The 15,505-nt window shown below is 42.6% G+C and overlaps 1 protein-coding gene across 2 annotated transcripts in view; it reads left to right on the top strand.

The window, feature by feature from the left end:
• The first annotated feature begins 7,581 nt into the window (after positions 1–7,581).
• STARD13 (StAR related lipid transfer domain containing 13) overlaps positions 7,582–15,505 on the top strand; it is a 295,099-nt gene continuing 287,175 nt past the window's right edge. Inside the window, exons 1-2 of one of the 2 annotated variants that reach the window (XM_057410424.1) lie at positions 7,582–7,754; positions 9,198–9,252. The gene's annotated coding sequence lies outside the window, so the exon portion shown is untranslated. Of the gene's footprint in view, positions 7,755–9,069; positions 9,253–15,505 lie in introns of both variants that reach the window. The other variant, XM_057410423.1, reaches the window with a different exon arrangement.

Raw genomic sequence — 15,505 nt, 5'->3', positions numbered from 1 at the left:
ACATGAGCTGGCAGTGTGCGTTTGCAGCCCAAAAGCCAACCACATCCTTGGGCTGCATTAAAAGAAGCATGACCAGCAGGTCGAGGGAGGTGATTCCGCCCCTCTACTCTACTCTGGTGAGAGCCCACTTGGAGCACTGTGTACAGTTCTGGAGTCCTAAGTACAGGAAAAACATGGACCTGTTGGAGAGGGTCCAGAGGAGGGCAACAAAAGTGATCAGAAGGATTGAACACCTCTGCTATGAGGAAAGGCTGCAGGGAGACTTCATCACAGCCTTTCAGTACCTAAAGGGGGTTTACAGGAAAGATGGGGAGAGACGAGGAGTAATGGTTTTTTACTAAAAAATGGCAGATTTAGATTGCATATAACAAAGAAATATTTTACAATGAGAGTAGTGAAATGCTCGTAATAGGTTGCCAGAGAGGTTGTAGGTGCCCCATCCCTGTTAAAATTCAAGGTCAGGTTGCACAGGGCTCTGAGCAACCTGACCTGGTTGAAGATGTCCCTACTTACTGCAGTGGGGTTGGACTAGATGAATCTCAAAAGTGCCTTCCAACCCAAACCATTTTATGATTCTGTGATAAAATGGCTTAGGTTTGCAGCATTTACAGAGATACTAACTCTCCACAATTCTAGTTGAAGTCTGCAGTTAGCACTACAGTGCAAGGTGATCATGAGAAACTTGAGGACAAGGCCAACAGAAATACTATGAACTCTGTACTTCCTCTTCAGCGAGAAGAAGGGCAAAGCTCTGCATGGGCAGCAGAACAACCCCTGCACCAGTGTGGGCTAGAAGCAACTGGCTGAGTAGCAGATTGGCCCCAGTGAAAAGAACCTAAGGATCCAGGTGTCAGGTTGAATATGAGCCAACAATGAGCTTTCATCTCAGATAAGGCAGACTGCTTCCTCAGCTCCGTTGTAAAGACCATGGCCAGCATAGCAAGGGGTGTTATTATCCCCTCTGCTTGGCACTGGCCCATATGGAACAGTGTTGAGTTTTGGGCCTAAAGCACATTACCTGAAGAAGATGCTGAGGTGTCTGGGACTAAGAGGAGGCCAAGAGTTCATCAAACAGCAGCCTACAACTATTTCAAGAGTTACAAAGAATACAGAACCAAGTATTTCTTGGAAGTGGGAGATGCCCAGCTGCAGGACTGGCAACGGCCACTGAGTGTGTCTTAAGAGATTCAGGCTATGGTTTGGGAGACTAGTGAGAGTGGTGGTGGAATCTCCATCCTTGGAATGGTTCTGAAAACTCAACCAGGAAAAGCATGGCTGACCTGACCAAGTGCTGACTGTAGTTGTCCTTTGAGCTGTATGTTGAACCTCAAGAGGTCCCTTTCAACCAACACTTCTGGGTCTATGAGAGCTCCCTAAGAATGCTCCTCTGGCAAGAAAATGAAGATTATATTTCCTCCAGTAGTCATGGAGAGTGTTGGGGAAGTGTATTCCCTGTATATTGCAAGCACACACAAGCCTGAATTGTGCCATTGCAAAAATATGTCTACTTGCCAAAAACAGAATAGTGTGCCACATTCTTGTGCCAGATCCAAAAAGCTGTATGGTCTTGGCAAGCATAGTACATGAACCTAGGGCTGGCACACTCCTAAGGCATCACTTTTCCTTTTGCTTGGATCAAAAGCAGAGGTAGTTCAGCTCTGCCCAGAGCATGGCATAGACACATGTTGCTCACAATGTGCACACTGGTGATGAGTCTGATCTGGAACATCCAGAGTTTTTAAAATACTCATAGAACAAGGAGATTTTAATTTTACAGATAGATTTCAGAATTTCAAGTTTTGTTTGATAGGATGAGAAGTACATCTCTAAGAATAAAGGTATGTGGCTGTGGCCTTGCTCTTGGAGAAGCACATGAACACCAACCTGGGGCTCAGTAGTTAATTTCCAGATTGCAACTCAACTCTTGCTTTGTACATGGGACTTGAAGGAAGCTGAGCACCAAGCTTAAAGTCTGTCCCCAGGAAGGTCTGGGTTGGCAGGGAGTTGTAAGGGTCAGAGCTGCTCTGTTGTGAGGAAACTGGTATGTGGAGGCATGACAGGGAACAGTGAATCCTTTGCTCTAGGACAGAGATCAAGGAGGAGACGAATGAAAACAGAACTTAATAAATCCAACTGATTGAAGTTATTTTTTAAATAAAATTACTTCCAAGATTGTTTCTGATAGATACAGAAGCTGGTGCGGTAAGAAGCAGGAACAGTACATTAACTGAGATAATGAATAATAGTGGATCATAGAAGCCTTCCAGAAATGGTAGTGAACTGCTGCAGCACGGACCTCGGACCTCACAGAGGTGGGGTCCCTGTCTCACCTCTGCTTTTAGGTTATCTATTGTGAATAGATGGAAAAGAAACAGTGTAACTTTCTCTTCTGTATCCTCTCCCACTTTCATTCCTAAAAGCTTTATTTACCCTGTGCAGAACTTGTCTGAGAACAAAAGAGGTGTCCTTCTTGTTCATAGTTGCATAGTATGACCTCTTAGTCACCTCCTTCTTACTGCTATAGCCACCAATCTCAAATAAGCCAGAATATATATTGCCGCTTTTGTGGATCAGAAAAACACAGCCATCAATAGAAGTGCAGAAAAGAAGCATCCAAGAATGTTGCTGCCTGCCGTTAAATAATTAAAGAAATATCACCAGCAACAGGGTGTCTGTAACTATGGAGGGAAGTTGCTTCAATTTTTCTTCTTTTATTTTATTTTTTTTTGGCAGGATTCATTGTGCATTTTCAATACTTCAGTATTTATTTTTAAAACATCCAGTTCTGGGAAGCAGTGCCAGTGCCTTGCAAAATTCTTCAAACCTGATGGGGTCACTATCTCTAGGCCAACATTTGTGTTTTGGGGATGTGGAAGGCTTTTAGATCTAAGTCTGAGAAATACCTTGTTCCCTATCAATCTGATCTTCAGAAATGGGAAAGTGCTATAGCCAGCTGACAGGGTGAAGATGGAGAAACAGGGACATTTAGGAGGTAAAGTTCTCTGCTCTTAGAAGGCAACATTTGCTCTTTGAAGGTCCCAGTTACCTCTGAAAAACGTGTTCTCCTCTCTCTAGAGCTTTTAAAACTGCCCAGGGAAACCTCTCTGAATGTTTTTTCCAGCATTCACTTGAGAAAGGGCAATACACATACTTTAGTAGGATTTTAGTTTTACACTCTAAATATTGATTTACTCCTGCTTACCTCTTGCAGATCAACTCCCTTGGACCCACACACTATACTGTATCTTCACCTCCAGCTTCCCACGTGGTATTTCATAAAATCATAGGATGGTTTGTGTTGACCTTAAAGATCATCTAGTACCAAACCCCCTGCGTGGGCAGGGACACCTTCCACTAGACCAGGTTGCTCAAAGCCCCATCCAACCTGGCCTTGAACACTGCCAGGGATGAAATTTCAGTTACTTTCAGTCTCTCCAGCACTTCCACTGCCTCCCACTGTGACCTCTGGAATGTAACCAGTTTAAGTTTGGACTCTGTAACTGACTGGAGGCAGCTTCAGTGAAAAGGAGTAGATAATAATTGGTTTATACCTGAAAAATGAAAACTGAAAACTGTACAGGTAGCAGAGAAAAAGTGTGTTATGGCAAGTACATTTCATTAGACTAATTAATACATGTTTTAGGCATTTAAACCCTTTCCCACTAAAATGTCCTTACTTTCTTGTATCAGGACAATAAACCTCATCATAGTTTGTGTTAACTGAGTTTTATAGAAATTGAATTCCAGCTGTGCAGTGATTGCCAATGCAGTGACAATGCCCAAAGCTTCCTTTCTTTGTCCTGTAATTTAACCTTGAGTGAGCTGCATCAGGGGACTTCTGTGCCTCCTTGTGTTTGAGGTGTGACCTAATCAGTGTCCAGCCTGAGAGACGGGACAATGGCATGAGCGAGCATTCCTACAGGATGACGTGCTGTTGTCACCAAGTGGAATCTTAAACCTAACTGCTGAAAGCCAAATATTTCAGGTCACTCCAGCAAACTCAGATGAAATTTTTTTTGCATTTTGGGCATGTCAGAACACTTCATTTCAATATACATTAGTAAGGAACTCAATGTATACATCTTCACTGAGAATATTAAAAAAATCCATTTGGTATTTCCTGCCATGAATAATGAAACCTTCAAGTCCTGTAGTTCTGGTCTGCAATGAGAACAAATGGTAAAATGTCAAAGTATCCCACTGGATAAAAATGGTTTCTTTCTCAGCTGTGCTCTTTGGGAATGGGTAGAATGACGTGTTTCCATACTCACTTTTTTATAATAGCTGTACGCCCTGAGACTGCTGGAGTAATTTTAAAACAGACCCTTCTATCCAAAAGTAAAATTGGCACATAGCCTTTTGATTCAGCTAACAGATGGTGTATGGTATTTATGAGAACAGTTGTTAAATGCTTTATAGTGTGATTCACCACACTGATAACTGCATATTAATGGCAAGTGGATGGTGCTATCGCATTTGCAAGTGCTGTATTGTTAAGGGGAGCTGGTTGAGCTGATTTATGTAAACAGTTGCCCTCAGAAGTTCAGTCTATAGTTATTTGTATTCTTTTTCAAAGTACTGTTTTTATGAGGTTGAAACCTACTAACCTTACTGAAAAAAGTAAAATCTTTTAAACCAGAACTGAAACCTTAGTTTCTGATGAAAAAAAATAAAATTCAGCAGTTATTTATGTATATTTTTTAAAATTAACTTCTGAGATGGGTGATACTTCTATGTACTAACTGAAATTATCTAGGAAAAAATAGAATGTATTTATGATGCTGGTATCAGTATATGATCCATTAGCTGTTAATCAGACCAGCCAGAAAGCATTCTTGACTTTTCTTAGCATGAGTTATGAAGAATTTTAGATAGAAATTTGTTTTGCCCATTTTCACTGTCTAAAATAGTTCTAGAGCAACATGATTGGATTGGATGCATTTCAGGTATTATTTAAAATCCTTGCTGTGATGTTTTCAATTGAAACACTGTGTCTGTCAATTATTTCAAGAGCTGGAAAAACTGCTGAAAGCATGCCACAAATGTGATGAAAATTAAAAGGACCATAAAACAAGCATAAACCACAAGACCATGAAAATTACTGCAAAGACAACTAGCTATCATCATTAAAACACTTATTTTGTTGCCTTTATCTTACATTTGTTTAGGTTGATTTTGTTTGCCTTTGAATGGCAAAGCAGCCTTAATGGAAACACTGCAGCTGAAGTGACATCATCAGCACCGCTGCAGTTTACTGTAGTTCATGTGAATAGAAATAATCCCTAATATAACTAAAATAAAATTGCAGACCTTATTCTGTCCATCCCCTGTGTTGCAGACAGACTGGGGTCCAAAAGGAATAGCCCCTGACGGAGAAAGTCAGAGAGAAGGTGCAAAGTTTAACCTTTTTCCCAGGATCTGGAAGGAGCCAAACTCCACAAAGTATCAAAAATACACCAGACTGAGGGCAGTCCCAAACTGCCCTCTGATTCCTCATCATTTCTGCAGGAATTTCACTTATCTAAGGCTGCAGTCTGGATTTAGGGGCATCCAAGCAAAGGGGGTGGTTGAAAAAGAGAAGTCTGGGACAATGCCAGAGACTCCCAACAAGCCCAGGAGAATTTTAACATTCCCTTGCTGCTCCCATGAATAATCAAAACTTATTTAAACTGGGTATTATTTTTTTCTCCTTCAGTTCCCACTAACCCTTAGTAAGTATAGTGAGATTCCAGTGGGATCCTTAGCAAAGTCCTGCAGGTACCATAGGCAACCATGCAGTGTCTGGTGGCAAAGGTTGGTGAGACTCATGCAGTATTCACAGTGTTGCAATACGATTCTCTTTGCTCAGATGCCTGTTTGCTCTTTGGCCTTGGGGTAACGTAGCAGAAATAGAGAGGCTGCTGCAGGTACCGACCTCCTCAGATGACCACTGACTCAGCAGCCTGCTCCAAAATCACTGCCTGTGACTGGCAGCTATGCAAGGATGAAGCTTGTCCTGGGCTCTGTGTTTCAGCTGCAGAGACCCCATGTCTCCAGCAATGATGCAGGCTGGATTCCTCGGTGCCCCTGAAAGTCTCATCCTGAGGCTGCAGTAGTACAACTGTTTGATGCACATCTACCAGCATGTCCAGGTGGCTTCATGCAAGTCAATGAATTTGCCCAAGACAGTGAATTGCATACTTGTGTGCTTGACAGAAGGGGACACAAAAGTTTGCAACGTCAGGGTTTCAATAAAACTCTGGTCATAAAAAAAAAAAAAAAAAAGAAAAAAGACAAAAAAATAAATGACAAATAAAAGGAAACAAGTATGAATGTTAGAGTTAGCTCAAACACAAACTTTTCTTAAAATCTCCTTAATATGCCTGCTATTGCCCTTCTTTCAAAAAAAAGAGAATTAATCTTCCCTCAGTGTCTTTGAAAAACAATCAAAATATGCAAACTCTACAGGAAGAAGCAGTAAAAATAGAGGAGTTACAGGAACTGATTGATGGGGAAAAAATACATATAGCACTTGACAAAGCAGAGGCTCACAGGCAAAATATTTGCAGGCTGTAAATACCGAGGACCGGAATTTAGTGTGACATAGGCATAATCAGGACTAAAAGGAGTGGGGAAAAAAAAAATAAATTATATATATACATACGTGCGTCAGACAGATGCAATAGACCTGGGAATTAACAGATGGTATGCATGTCCTGTGGGGAGCCACACTGTGCTGGTTAAGTAGATGGGCTGAGAGATGACAGGACTGTTCATCTTGAACTGCTGTGGTAAGGTGACTTGTTACATCTCATCCATTAATGCATATATGCTTAGCTTTCAAGAGCAGGCCTGGCTGCGTGCTTAACTCGGGCTGGCAGGCTGAGTTATCAGGCCCGATGCTCACGGGGGCCAGCTGTGCCACCCCTTCTGCACCCAGCCAGGAAGGGGTAGGCAGGTCTCAGGTGTGCCAATGCAGATTTGCATTGGCACTCTTGTCACTGCCAGGTGGGGATGAGGCTGGATGGGGCAGAATTGTCTCTTTTGGAGGTCTGACCTTGCGTGGGATCTAAAAAGGAAGCATGAAGCTGGTGGAAAGCCAGTGAGGCTGGAGTGGCAACAGGGCCCACTGTGAGCAGGTCTCTGTCCTGGCCATTCAAGGGAGGTTTCTGCAGGTTCCCTTCCATCACCCTGGCAAGGTACCAGATTCAACAGAAACACCCATTTCACAAGGCTTAACATTTTTTCCTTCACCTCACCTTTCAAAGTGGTGTTGGATCATGCATCTCCTTCAGCAGCAAAAAAGGGATCAAGGTTTGTCCTGCTGTGCTGCAGGGTGCTGCTCCAGGGAGACCCAGGTAGGCTGACCCAGCTCCAACCCCCAGCCTGGCCCTGGGTGCAGGCTCGGGATCAGGCAGGAAAACCTCCGGCCAGCCTTGCCCTGGCCACTCCCAGCTCGGAAACCTCCGAACAGAATGTTCCCGGCTGGGAACTGGAAACAAGTTCGCTCCTTGTTGCAGATGTGAAAAGGACCTTACACGCCCCAAAGACGGTCCCTCTCGCTCCTCCCCGCCGCGCCCGCGGCCTATGAAAGAAATCACTTCCACTGCGCTCTTGGCTCTTACTAACGGAGAGTTATTTCCTGCTTGGGGCTTGCTGGCCTCAGCCACTGGAAATGGGAAATTCCACCCTGAAACCGGCGGGAACGTATTTCACTGACTGAAGCCTGTCCTGTCTCAGTGTCTTTCTGCAAGAATTTCTCCTCTGAGAAACCGGTGGGTTCTGGGGATGGAAATAGGAGCTTTGTCAAAGTTTTAACCATCCCGACTATAGCCTCCACAGGAAAAGCATTGTAAAATGAGCCTTTAGTGAACTACTAAGCTACTAAGCTAGAATTTAGAAGCAAAAGTAATTTAATTAAACCAGCAAGTTATTCACAGGCTAGAGCTGTTAGCTTTTATTGCAGCCAGTCCACTTTTAACATCCACTCTGTCTGCAAAAGTGAGTCTATTTGGTCAAATAAAGCTAATACTCTGAATTAATAAAGGTAGCACAGATTATGAGAGGTGCAAAATGGGAAGGCCTTTAGGTCTCATACTGAAGCAGGAAAAGGCATGGGTTTTGCACTGGTGTGTTTACTGGTTTCCCTTCCCAGCATGTTGTGACTTGTATGTGTGCTTACAGGAGTGAAAAAAATCTACAGATGTTAGTTCATCATGCTCACTGAGGTATGGTCTGATTTTTGACTCTGCACTGTGTTACTGCTGCACTTTCAACCTGTCTTAATATACACACTTTTTTTTTGCTCTTGGTTCTGTGCAAGGTCCTGAGCACACAGTGAGCTGGTAAGCGGTTGGGTTATGTCTCTAAATACAGTTTCTAAGCTATTTGAATTTAAACGTCATCAGGTTAAACAGAGGCAAGGAGAAAGTGGCCTCTCTGACTGACAGGCATGTCGCAAAGCTGCATGCAGGGAGCTTGCACAGCAGAGCCAGGCAGGTGTGGTGGAGGCAGAGGAGCAGTGAGCCTGCAGGCAGAAAGCCATGCAGCAATGGGAGAGTGCCAGCTTTTGGGGAAAGGGAGGAAAAACCAGGAGAAGCTGACCTGTATTGGGTCCAGAGCACAGCCAGCCCCCAGTTATGAGGGGCTGGCAATGATCAGGACTTTTCCACAGGCATGATGTTGCAGGGATGGGGTTTGGAATCAAAACCCGTAAGAGGGTTAGAATAGCAACTAGGAGAAAAAGTGAAGAAGCATTTGATACAGTGGTAAACGAGATTATTTTTATTAAAACAGTATAAAATAAAGCCAAAAGAAGCAAGGCACAGTTCCTGGCTTCAGATTCTGTTGTTCTTATGGCTGGTTTTGCAGAAGCAGTGGACCGAGACAGTCTGCTAAAGGCTCTGCAGTTGCTCCCACGGCCAAGGTCGTGTTCCCCCCCTGCCCCCTGTGCACCTCCCGCAGCCGGGCTTGGGGCAGGCTGGGGCACCCCCCAGAGCTGTTTCACTGACACCAGCGTTCGCCTGGCACTGGTGTCCCACAGAGCATCTGCTGCCCATGACGGCAGCGGCTTTCCACATGTGCTCCCAGGGTCTCCCGATTGGTGTGCTCCACAGAAGAGGCTGGTCCTTGAAGTCAGCTCCTGTGCCTGTGACAGATGATATTTTTATGCAAGAAAACAAAACCAGGATATCTGATGGACTGCATTATCTTTCCAGACAGCTTGGAGCTACAGCTGCAGAGTAAGAAGTTTTATGCTTAGACTTCAAAACTGTGAGTGGAATTTAAACATCGGTTTTAAACACCTACCTTTTTTTTTTTTTTTTACTTTTTTATGTGTGTGTCTGTGTGTGCAACTTTGCGTGAAGTACATATATATCTGCATGATAACTTTTCATTACCAAGCAAGCTGTTGCGAATTCTCCAAAGATGAAATAATTATTGCTTTGGAAAACTTCTATTTAGCTGTATTTGCAACTGGACTAACAAATGCGCGCTGAGGAGGAGGAGGATGCTCTTTTCAGTGAATGCAATTAGTCTAGCTGAAAATGGTTTCAAATTATCTTTTCCACTAGAAAATGTGTTTGAGCAGGACTGGTAGTGCTGAGGGAGAATCTCCTGGGAGTTACCAGCGAATGTCAGGCTGGTCTGTGTGTCTGTCACAGGCGTCCTTTGATGTTTGCTTTTATAGGGAGAAGGATTAGGTTAAAACCTGCTGTTACCATTATGTGGCACTGTGCTCCCTGGATAGAAAATCTGTTGGTACCAGGTGTGAGCAAGCTGGCCAATTAATGATGATTGGATGAAATTAGTTTAACAGAATATTGTCCACTATGATACAGATTTTAACAGATACATAGCACTTACTAGTGCACAGGGGGATCATTCTTGTAGTTGAAACATTAATCTGCTCTTTACTGCATGTGTTTGAGTAGGAATAATGAAATGGTTTTCTGTGGGAGAATCCAGGGGCTGATATCCAGGTCGGTAGTCTAAAGCTGAGCAGGCAGTTTGGGACTCCAGACTTGTGATATTTTCTCTTCCCTATGGAAATCGTCCAGTATAGTCTAGGATGACCCCTGTCATCCTAGGATGTTTTTTTATATACCTTGAGTGAGAAGAGATACCCGTTGGAACTTTTCTTGATTCACTCAGATGTTATAAACCTGAGATGCATCCAAAACCCAAGCGCCATTCCCAATTTAACATATATTTTCCTTAGAAAGCAAACAACTTCATGTTTCTGTGCCTTGGCAAGTGCATTGCATCAGCTTATACTTTTATATTGTGGTGGACCCAGGTGAAATCCAAAGGTGATATGAAAAGAAAAATCAGTGGCATGTTATTGCTAAACAGATATGGCAGAAATCCCATCCCTGCTGGATCCACCACCACTTGTTCTCCATCTGGGCATCTCCAGATCACACAGCAACACAAACAACAATCAGATGAGGTATGGGCATAAAAGTGCGTGTCTGCTGAATTAGTCAAGCACACACCATGGGATGTATGCGAACTCTGTACAACTGGCAATGAGGCAATTGAGTCCATTGCCTGGTTCAAATTAAATGTCAATATTTCTTTAACAAATGAACTGCTTGAGTAAATCTGTACCATCTTGCTACTCTTACATCAGTTGCAGAATTGTTGTTACAGCACTGGGGTATCTAAAGTCAGATTTACAGTATTATCAAGCTGTGGCCTTAGTGAATCTGAGCTTATTGGAAATAATACAGCGATGCTAAATTTCTTTTACCATCATTCCTTTCTTCTGTCTTCTGTTGATCAGTACAGCAGGGACATCCTGGATTTGTCTAGCAGAGCAAAACAGTGTTTTTCCCAAGCTGAATTTGGCACTGACAGAAAAATGCTCCCACGGAGAAAATTATGAAACTCAACACATTTCAGGCAGAGAGGCCTTCTTAATTGATGTGGAGGAAAGCCTAAATGGAAGATGTCTTAACCCAAACTGCCAACACATGAATAATGAATTAGTGTTCTCTCTTGAACAAATTGCAGTATTTTTATTTTAGTAATGTTAAAACCAATCCATTTTCTTTCCATTTGCTAAAATAGAAAAGGAAGGTTAAAAAAAAAAATAAAAGTACTTACAGAAATGCTTTTCCGTGGCCTGCCCTTTAAATGCTGATAAAGTCTTTCAACTAAAGGGCCTCTATAATCCTTATAATGTAAAATGTTTCCTTTTCATGTGACATAGTTTGGTTCTTCTTGCTCCCCTAATTTGGCAGTTTTCTCTCTATTAGATATTGCTACCTAGATAGAATGGGCCAGATTCTCAGCATGAATAAAGAACAGCTTCATTAAAGTCAGTGACATGACCCTGGATTTGTTCCAGTGTGACTGGAGGTGGAATGTGGCTCCATACATGCAGCTGGCATCCCTGCCAGGCTGGGCAAGGAGGTAAACAAAGAGCTACTGCAGTTGTGCCTGTTGCTAGCAGAGGGCCCTGCCAGCTTCCAGTTCTGCTTTCACTTGCATCTTCTTCCAAAAGAAAAAACAGCACAATCTCAATTCTTTTCCACCAATTTCAGTTATAGCTTTTCAAAATATGGATGGTTTTGCAGAAAGGTGCTAACTCCAACTACTTGCTGTAATGCCTTGTCTAACCCTTTGACATAAACCTCAGTCTACTGTCTTTCTCCCTGTTCAGAAAGATTTTATGTTTTCTGTGCTTTTAGGTTTATTCTGTTCTTTACTGGTGATGTTTTAGGAAGCTTGGCTTCTTGCTGTGAAAGTGTTGCTCTCTGTGTTATTCCAGGACCTCCTGGAAGCTGCTTCCCCATTCCTGGAGAAAGCTCTGTTTCCGCATCTGTTTTGTGATGATAACCACACTGTTCCCACGGCCACCTACCCAGCAAAGTAATTCCCAGGTCTTCGTCGTGGAGAGACTAATGGGATTATTTTGTACTGTAGGTGTGGCTTCCTTATGGCCAATTTCATTTCCCTGTTCTGTGTGCTAGGATAGTCCAGAGCTGCCACCCTAAAGAGAGGAGAGGTTTAGTGTGCTTGTCTGCAGACTCTGTCCTACCTCCTGAAATTTATCCCAAAGTTGGCCAAGTTTCAGATGGGAGAGCCAGCTCATACTGCTATTGCTGCTATAAATGGCTGGTTTACACTTCTCTTGTTGCAGCTAAAGAACTGAATTCTGTGATATTTTTACTAATGGCAGTTCATCCCTGCTAGTTGGAAATGCCAAAACTACAAAAGGATCATAAGGGGAGGACTCCACGTAGGGTCTGGTGTGAGGCTGGTTTCTTGATTAGTCTGAATGGGAAGCAAAACCATGGACTCTTCAGATTTTAAGGAGTTCATTACAAGTGCCACCTGGTGTGTGGATTTCCAAGAACACTCAAGTCTCTAAACATTTAGCAAGACCAAGAAAAAAAAAAACACCAGCAAAGCCAACAGGCAAGGGGGTGCCTGCTCTTTGGTGCTTCACAAGTTCCTAGAATGAAGTGGGCTCATATCTACCACTGAAGTGGGGATTAGATGAAGCTAGGGCTCAGCTGAACTGCAGCTGAAATAGTTTCTTTTGAAGTACTTTCTGTCATTACTTATATATTTTTGTTCTGTGTGGACATGTTCTCAACAACAGCATTCTGTTAGTCCAAAACAACGTAGTGTGCTGTTTGAATGGGCAGAAGGCTTACTTGTAACACAGTGAGTTTGTATGATGTATGCAGCCTAACTACAAAACTTTTAGAGGTATTTATAGTATTTTATCAAAACTTTAAAGTTTTATAAAATCTTACCTTTTATAACTATTAGCATTCTGTTGCATCTGGTGCTGATGACAAGAACGTGTCACAGGCTGTTATTTTGGAACAAGTAGTTCCACTAGGGAACTAGAAAAATATGTCTGATATTTTATTTTTTAAATTAACTCTCTTCTTCCATCTGTCAGTTTGTGAGATGAGGATATTTGTTGTCAATACTTGTTGTCAATAAGGATTATGAAAGGGAATAAGCAGAAGAGGAGAGGAAATGGCTTAGCACATACAAAAGAGTCTGCAAATCCAAGGAGGTTTGTGAACCTGAGAGAAAACACCTTGGCTGCAACACTGCTAATATCGCTGTTTTTTCAGGCCTGAGAAGTATCACAATATAATCTCATAAAATCTGTGTGAAATTATGGCCTTTGAGTCACCTGAGAGAAGCTGTCCAGAAGCAGTGTGTGAAAGGAAGGGAGTTACAGGGCAAAGGAAAGCACTGAAAAAACACTCTTGCTAATACTACACAAATGCTTCTTGAAGCTGAAAATGAGAAAGCACAAAAGGTGGCAAGGGGAAAGATGAGGGTATGAATAAGAGTCATGTACCTCTGATGTTGTTTTTTACCCTTTGTGCTATGTGTTTTGTGCCTTAGGGAGAATGAGTAATGCTCTGTTTTGAAGACAAATTAAGCTACCTTAATGGATAATACATTGTTTTGAAGACAAATTAAATTACCTTAATTAAATATCTGGTTGTGGCTCTCAGAAAAAAAGGTGTATCCATGTGTCAAAGGTAGGTGCATCATGTAGGTTCACACACTTTTAAGGGCAATGTGCAGGGCAGGAGGGAGGTGCATGGGTGAGCAACCCAGACCACAAGCTCTCCAGCTGTAGCCAGAAAAAGTAGAGGGATCCCAAATGCAGTTGAACCCAAAACCTTTACAACCACAACTAGATTTTTCCAGCATATAAATCCCAGCCATTTCAGTGCCATTACTTTATGTCCTGGAATTAACTGCACTGTGAATGGCATATCTGCCCCTCACAAAAACCACTATCTTTTTCAACAATTTACATATCATATAGAGCCAGCAAGTGGTATGGTTTAAGTTATGTCCTGACCCTTTATGAATAAAATGCTAACAGCCCTTTCACTGGCATATTATTGTGGTGACACAGATGGAGAAATTAAGTATATTTTAAATATGGGACAGTTAAATACCTAAATTGTGAGCAAACCAATGGTACTGACTGTAATATTTCAGAGTTCAGCCAAAGAAAAAGTCTGATAATAATTTGAATATTGTCTGTCATCACCTCAAGCTGAAACTTCAGGAATTCCATTACATATTTTTATTCCTTGATACCTATCTTTACACCTTTATATCTTCCCACTAACCTTCATGTCTTCATACCTATCTTTATTAACCAGCAGAATTTAGGCCCACCTCATTCTAACTCTTGGAGACAAATACAGATTCACCCTCTGTGCAAGGCAGGATGCTAGCCTTGATGATAACCAAGAAAATGCATCTCAAAAAAAAATCCAGGCAACTGAAAGGGAAAATAACTAAAGGCAACATAAACATTCATGATTTGTAAGCACTTTGTGAAGTTTTTAATGGGTGGCTGGAGCAGAGTCCAGTTTTGGGTTGAGCAGTGTTGCAAATCCACTAGACCCAATGGGAACAGAAATAATATATAATCAGGGTGCACTCACACACTTCATAAACCCTTCAGAGGATTCTCTTCTGTGTAATTTCTGCCTTTGAAACATTCTGCACTGAAGCACAGCGACAGTAATCACACAGCTGAGGCTGGGGAAGAAAGATAAGGGTACTCTGTATCAAGAGAGCAGTATTGGGAAGGACGACTGTGACTATATTTGCTGGAATTTGGCAGGGGCTAAAATTTAAAACATTGCAAAACACCATGAGAGCTGTGATGCCAGTATAGGATGGGGATATCAGTATCAGCACAGTCCGACATGCCTGAACACAAGCATCAATGTTGAGGTTGCCTGAGCTGTTGGTATTTCATCATTTTAATTGCAATAATACTTAGGAGGTTAAGCTCTGCAGTGCCATCTGTGCCTATCCATGGCAGTACACCTACATAGTATGTACTCCATGTGTTCTGCTCCACTGGCAAAAAAAATACCTGTGACCTTAACTTTGAGGTGATTCAAGCAACCCTGCCTGGCTGCAGGGCAGAGGTAAGTTACCCTGCCCACTCTCAGTGCTAAATCTGAGGCCGCACTTGGATGCTGTGTTTTCCAAAGGCCTTTTCACTATATCCCAAGAGGGAAGAGGAAGTTTTACTAACAAGACTGAGTGCGAATCCCTGGAGTGACAGCACCATGTCCTGCTATGTCCACAGCAAGTGCCCTCACCCCTGAGAGCATTGTGCAGGCTGCAGGAGGCATAGCTGCTGCTCCCTCCCCTGTTACCCCTGAATTAGTGAGAGGGTCCCAGTGGATGTGCCAGGACACCTTCCTGAAGCAGCTTCTTGGGCATGGTGGAAGAGTGCTACATTGTCCCTTGGGCACCACTGCACTCAGTTACTTCATTGCCCCTCCAAGGAACTTGGGCACTAAACTTCAACACCTTAAATTACACTGCTAGGATCAGGAGCTCTGATGCCTCAGGTGGGCATCTGAGACAGGAGTGCTAAAACTCACTCAGAATTTCCAAGCAAGTAAGTAAAAATAACATTTTGATGCTTGATAATACCATCCCAACTTGGATTAAACATACAGATGTTAGCTAGCAGAAGGGGATGACAAAAGGTAGG

The sequence above is a fragment of the Pezoporus wallicus genome, unplaced genomic scaffold (assembly GCF_028554395.1).
Source record: "Pezoporus wallicus isolate ANWC-B61680 ecotype Strahan unplaced genomic scaffold, APGP_CSIRO_Pwel_v1 contig_1876, whole genome shotgun sequence".
In the NCBI taxonomy this organism is placed as follows: Eukaryota; Metazoa; Chordata; class Aves; order Psittaciformes; family Psittacidae; genus Pezoporus; species Pezoporus wallicus.
Note: the sequence above shows the minus strand (reverse complement) of the source record. Positions and strands in the feature narration are given on the sequence as shown.